Genomic DNA, 7,243 nt, shown 5'->3' on the forward strand with positions numbered 1-7,243 from the left:
AGACAAACAGGCACACGCAGACACAAACATGCATTCCCACCCTCATGCACACATATACAAACACTCAGCACTCACCCAACGTAAGGATTGACATAAATGGACATAAATGGACATGTACACACAATCACACTCCCCTTATTCTGGATTTCTAGTCTTGGTCTCTCCTCTGTGCATCCTCCCCTGTTAGGTCAGTCCTGTCTTCATGCGCATCTGTCTGTTCCCCTAGTCAGTCTGCATCTCGGTGTACTTCCTGTTTTACTTTGATAGTCTCCCGTCAGTGTTCGTCATGTTCTGTTTTGCCCTCCCCCGTCTCGTCTGTCTTTCCCAGGTGTTTCCTCTTTGCCCTGTTCCCCTTTTGTATTTAGTTTCTGCGTCTTCCTCTGCTCATCATCACACTCTCCCTCATACCTCACTGTGTGTTCTGTCTGCCAGCCTGCCTGTTTGTTTAGTTTATTTGTGTTCCCAGTTTAGTTAGCGACAGTCTTCCAGGTGTTCAGCAATAAAGCTGTTTTTTGAGTTTACCTTTTGCCTACATTTTGTGTCCTCCATTCCTGCCTGCCGCACACAGCCCGTGACAGACTCCACTAAACCCAAAGCTTATTGTCTCTGGTTATGATTCTATGCAAAAAATGTCAGAATCAGTGGATTTAAAGGCTCTCTGCAACTTCATCTGACTTTTGCTAACCTTTCAAGGTTTTGTGATCAAGTTGGATTTGAGAGACTGACAGAATTTGAAATGATGTACATTGTTTTAAAAACATTTCCTCAGAAGCAGAGTATAGAGAGGTCTACTGGGCTCAAGCTACAGTTTTCTATGGACCAACCCAAAGTATTTTTAATTGCTAAGAAATGACTACATCATACAGGGTGTTGAATGTTCGCATAGATGCTTACGACTAAGTGCTCATCACAAATAGTTGCTGAAACATGGTTTCCTTTTGTTTTGCACAGTTGACCACATCTACGCAAATGTGCAAGCAAGTTTACTGGAGGTGCAGAAAAAACTGGCTTCAGGGTGAAAAACCTCATCTAAACTTAGAATAACCTCTGCCACACTCACTTCATACTAGCGTAGATACAAAGTTGCAATAAACCACAGCCTCCAAATAAAATGAAAAGTAAAGCCATCCAGATATGCTGGTTTCATTTTTGTTACCAAGACGGACAAAAACTATTTCTGAGAACACTATTGGCTATTTTTACATGCTGGAAATGTCACCTTCGCGTTTGTCGTTTCTCTGACCCGCTTCACCCGTCTGTCTTCTCTGTATCCCACTCAGTCTATGCTTAAAACCACAAATTTAACAAGCAAAAATGAAGACTCAAGTGAATCACACCCAGAGTCTGACTCTTTAAGAAATGTGTTTTCCTCATCTGCTCCTGTAATTTCATACCAGTCTGCATCTACTCTGACTAAATTGCCCCCTTGTATTCTTGCGCTTTGTGAAAAGCATGCTTTGCTATTTTCACATTCCCATATTTGTTTTCATGCTCTCAAATTCATGTTATAAGGGGTCAAACGAAATCTTGATATTTCTCAGTACTGTAGCAAACAAACTGTTTGCATATACATGGAAAAATTAGCTTGTTAGAGCTAACTGCAATGGCTGTTGAGAAATAGACAGAATTGTGTCTTCTAATACAATTCTCCTTTTATGCAAATAAACCAGTTAATACATAGATCTGTTTTCCTTTGAAACCTTCTAGCATAAAATAAATGGTCTGCTCTATAACATTCTTTGGTCAAAACTTTTTTTTAATCTGTAAATGTTTTTGTATTTGGAAATATTTATTGCAGGTAAACCATGTTCAGAGCAACAGTATCTGTGGGTGAAAGAAAGCACATCTCACTTGAAAGAATCGGTCTGGCAACGCAGCAGCGATGTCGGGCCCACTGGCAAAACAACTCCAGGCTCTCGATGAAAATGTTTGAAGCACGCATAACTTTTGCTGTCTCACAACTTGATCCAGTTAAATATGTGCAAACGCACATTGGTGCCAGATTTGTTTTAACATGATTGTTGTGTTAATCTTTGTAATCTTTGTGCTCAAAGATGAATTGTAACTTTTTGAAATGAGGCTTTAAGGTATGAAAACTTGAATTTGTGGACTATATTGATAGATGTATGAAGATGATGTTCAACCTGTTACTCATAGATAGATCTCTAACACTTGGATGAATTGAAAAAACCTTTGTTTCACCAGCTTCTTACTCCTTGAGGATGTTATTTCCATTAATGCCATTACTTGTCATGACTAATGAAATATTCTTGAAAAAAATAGTCTGAAATGTAGAAGCAGCATTTTGTTTACCCTCTTAATAGGATGGTAAATGGCAGCCTGGTGCCGCACATGATCAACTGGTCACCTGCAAGTGTGAGTATCCCTGTAGAAGCTGTTTTGGCAGGTTGCTGAGTTTTCAGGTGTGTGTTAACACAATGCAAAGTAGGAAAGACATCACCATTGATCTTAGATCAATAATTATATATGATACCAAATGTAATTACCCATGTAACAACGTGTTTTTAATCAAAATTTAAAGAAACTTTTAACAACCTTTTCAGCAAGTCACAATATCTTTTGACTAGAAATATATGCAATGTGTTTATTCATAATTTGTTTTCAGTTATGCTTAGATTGCCACAGCATTGGTTAAGGTGTCTCAATTATGAAATGAAAAATCTCGGTGACTTTAAGAAAAACACACGTACTTTCTTAACATACAAGTGTTTTCCAGGCACTAGTTTCATATTGGGGAACAGAACAGGATATTTTTAGGCAAGTCCAGCTTTGAGGAAAAACAGCCATTCAAGCACAACAGCTTAGTAAAGTGTAACAGAATGGGAATTGATATAAATACATTTAAAAAACACATAAAAGAACCGGTCAGCACTGACAGAATGCACTGCATGTATCGGACACACGAAGGCTGGTTACAACTGTTTTTATGCGCAGCTTTGGTGTTTGACATGATATAAAGACATGTTGACCTCTAGGAGAGAGATGAGCCACAGAGGAGGGGGAGGTGAAGTCTGGAGCAAGCATGCGTCTGGGAACCAAGTGTGATTCACACGCTACTCATCCCCATACAACTCTGTTCTATAAAGAGCCTGAGGCACTTCACTAAGAGGGGGGCTTTGTTTGGAGTCCTCTGAGTATTTGTGAGTGAGAGTTAAAAAAAAAAAAAAAAAAAGACCTCCCATGAAACAAATGTACGCTTCATTTGTTTCCACCTGACTGATCAAGGGTTCATCATTTATTCATTTTCTTTGTTTTACTGACTCAACACCCTGGAGGAAGAGGTCAGAGATATTACCAGGAATTGAGCACAAGACAATGCTACATTCTTAATAATGAACAAAGCGCTCATTATGTTTTGTTTTTTAACCTGAGTGTGCTCCCTGTGTACAGGTTGTAGGAGGCATGACACAAGGGAGCCACACGCAATATGAGACTATTACCGATCAGTACAAATCACACCACCAGACATGATATTGCATTAGATGGCTGACAATGAGAGTCTGACATCCACATGCTCACATGCACCTCCTTCAGATAATAGCTCGGGAAAGTCAAGGGCTGCAGTGCATGGGTGAAGGGGAAAAGCGTTGACCTATGATGTTTCACCATAAGTGGAGAAGTGTAACAATTTGAAGAGGGGTGTTATATAATGCACCTGCTCTTGCCTTCTGTTGGGCACCTAAAAATGACAGACAGCTCCATGTAAATTGCCTCACTGACACTTCTAAATTTATTTCAGGCAAGCCTGTTTTTCAACAACCAGCATTAAATTAATCTGGAAATACTTAAATTTTAAAAAAAATTACAAGAGGAGCATGCTAGTATTCTGAGTGACCACGCCCATTGAAAGGTTGACCTTCATTCACAGAACCATGGTCACCTTGGTAACCCTCTGCTCTCATCATTGGGCAGTTACTGGAAGGTGAGTTTACATGTTCCTTCTTTGATATGACTTATTTGATTCCCAAGCTGAGAAAAAAAATGTTTACTTCATCTTTACCCATCATCACTAGTGTCAAGTAACAGATTACTACTATGATATATACTATTCGTATTAAAACAGCTAATCAAACAGGTGCATTATATAAGCTCTTCAATTTCGTCTGAATGCATGCTCAATCATCCAGGTAAGTAAATCTCCCAAAGTTGATTCTGTTCGTCTGGACAGTGGGAGACATCCAGATGAACAGAATCAACTTTTGGAGAAGCTCTTCAATTATTTGTATAATTATTTGTATTTGTATTCGTATGGCAGAAAATTAATCAAAATTGCTTTTGTGTGCAGAATTACGTAGCCACCTGACAGAAATGCAATTTGCACCAAAGCCCAAAACAACAACAAAAAAATGCTCTAAAACCATTGTGTCAAGGCTGAAAGGACAAAAATGCAATATGCTAAGGTCTCATTCATCAAAAATACTTTATTTAAGCTGGAAAACAGACAAAAGAAATCATGGAAGGTAAGTCTTTAGAGCAGGGCGATATGACCAAAAATATTTATCACGATATACATTTGAAAATTTGCGATAATGATATAACTGACAATATAATTGACACTAGACAAAAAAATTTAAAACTCCACAACTTTATTAGTGCAAAAAAACCCATGGATGTATTTTCACTTAAACAAGCAGCTGTTTTTTATGTGCATTAAAGTTATATAAAAATGTAACAGTGCAAATGCAAATTCCTTGCTGACAGTTTAACCAAAAAGGCATTTCCAGTGGAAATTGGCCGACATATCCTCAGCATAACCATGTATAATATCCACAAAACTTAAAAAGAGGTTATACACACACAATATGGTAATATTATGTTGAAGCACAGTACGTATCACTCCGCGAGGCTCCTGCCTACGATAGCAGTAATGCTCCGACAATCCATCAAGCGGTGCGGCTTCGTAGCTTAGCAAAGTCGTACTAAAACATTTGACAGATTTTTGAGCGCCGTTTACCACATAAAATCATTTCGAGGTCAGTAAACACAACCAGGCAAGGCACACGGGATTATAAGGGGCACTGTCGATTGTCAGAAAAATCAAAGGATTGATTTTAAGTGTAATAACGATGGCCCGCTAGCATGCGCTACCAAAAATAGTGCTTTGTTGTGTATCTGACGGACGAAAGCTAAACCAGTTCCACACCACTGAAGCTGGAGCATTTTTAAAAAAACCACTTCTGTTTCATCCATTTCATTCAACAATCCACTTTCGCCCTTCTCATTCTGCGTCGCCGCTGTCATGCTTTTTCCGCCATGTGCGTATGAAAACAAAGGCACTGCGCATGCGCGTTTTACCCATATTCTATCGCGATATTTCATTTTCTTATCGTTGCCAATTATTATACCGGTATTACCGTGATCCCTAACTTAACTCTTTGTCACACTGTAACATATTGGAGTATTTATACACATCAAAACTGACTTCAGTGACCAATTTTTAGAGGCTTTGGACCCCCTCCTTTTGTGGGGATAACATCAGTTACAAGCTTTGAATCCCGCAATGTTCAGGCACTGTGGTTGAAAGACTGGAGCATTTTCAGTTGCAAAGTGCAAGTGTTACTCCTCATTAACATAACAGTCACTAAAACGAATGCTTGTTCTTAAATAACAGGCTACTGCATGGATTTAGTGCAATGTTTAAAGGAGAGTTAAAAAGATAGGCCACCCCTGCCTACTTGTTTACCCACTGCCTTATCTATGTGAATGATAAGAAGTGATCTCATGGTAAGACTGACAAAGAGAGAGTGCAAATCCAGTCACTCAGACAGACAGACTGTCAGAGTTTCACTTAGACGGTGATCAATCTTCTGGAAAACCAGAGGCAGACAGAAGGAGGAGCCTTTAGATGAAATCATCTAAATTATTGGACGATTTAGCAATATTTGTGGTAATTTCAAATTTAAAAACAGCTATGAAAGTCTCAGCTGGAAAATATGTGAAAGCATCCCTGTTTTTTTAAAAAAACCCATTGTATTTGCACTTTGAAACAGGCCGATCACAGTTGTTTACTGCATGGAATTAGGGCAGTTCCCACTGAGACTAATCATTTTCTTTAGTAATTATATGTTCACTCTCTTGAATAGTAGTAATGTGGAATAAATAAACCTGCAGATTGGATTTAACTCGTAGTGGTTTAATGAAGTGTATCTATCTTGCTATTGCCCATTTTAATAGTATGTCACATCACCTCTAGTAGCCTACATGACTCGCTCTCAGCAGCCCTAGAGGGATATCCAATTACCTTGTGATCTGTGGTTTCTCTCTCTCTTTTGTTTTCTCTTGTGCTTTTTTTTTTCAGTCTCTTACCTCAGTTGGTTTCTGACTGCTGGTTATTACTCGCTGGTCCTGTCAGTACACTCTTGTACAGTCATTTCAGACAAGGTTCTGTTGTGAAACCGTACAAGTAAACCAAACTAGATGTATAAAGCATCTCACTGGCTCTTTTTTACTAATTGCGGGGCTGTATGACTTTACATTTGTTGAGGGAGACAGAAAAGACATGGAACAAGTCTAACCATGAAATCTGAGTCAGTTTTGAAGCAGATGTTTTAGAAACTTGTAGCATGAAAAAGAAACAGATACAGTCAGTGAAGCAGAACAAGCAAAGTCCATTAGTCAGCACATCTTAAAAATGACATATAATAGAGAACTTCTAAAAAAAGTATTTTACACACTCAGTTCTTAGTTGGGTCGACTTTAACAGGAATTCCTGAATCATTGCAGCGTGGTATGGACATCAGCCAGTGCTGAGCTGTTACTGAAGCCCACATCATTTTTATAACAACAGATATATATGGTATCTGGTATATTTCCCCATTCATTACATTTGATGGTTATTTTTAACTTTAAAGACCATAATCCATTATTTTTATGTGCAATATTGCATCAGGATATATACACTTTCTTGAATTTTTTTCACCGTGTGTGTCTCTGATCTGTGCTTAAAGTCCAAGTAATAGATTCAGTCTCTGATTTTGACACAAAGCTCAGAGTGGGTGTTAAACCTCTAAAAATCCAGCTGCATAAATGTTAATACGATTAAATAAAAAAAAATCAAAGTGTTCCTACATGATCAAAGCCCCCCTGTGAACCCATGAACTCACACATGCTGCTACGGTAGTTGATCCTGCTCTGACCTGAGCATCTGTAGACCACTAATGCCTCTGGCAGATGGTGTGTGTGTGTGTGTGTGTGTGTGTGTGTGTGTGTGTGTGTGTGTGTG

The sequence above is a fragment of the Haplochromis burtoni genome, unplaced genomic scaffold (genome assembly GCF_018398535.1).
Source record: "Haplochromis burtoni strain Fernald_Lab_line unplaced genomic scaffold, NCSU_Asbu1 Contig_137, whole genome shotgun sequence".
Taxonomy (NCBI): Eukaryota; Metazoa; Chordata; class Actinopteri; order Cichliformes; family Cichlidae; genus Haplochromis; species Haplochromis burtoni.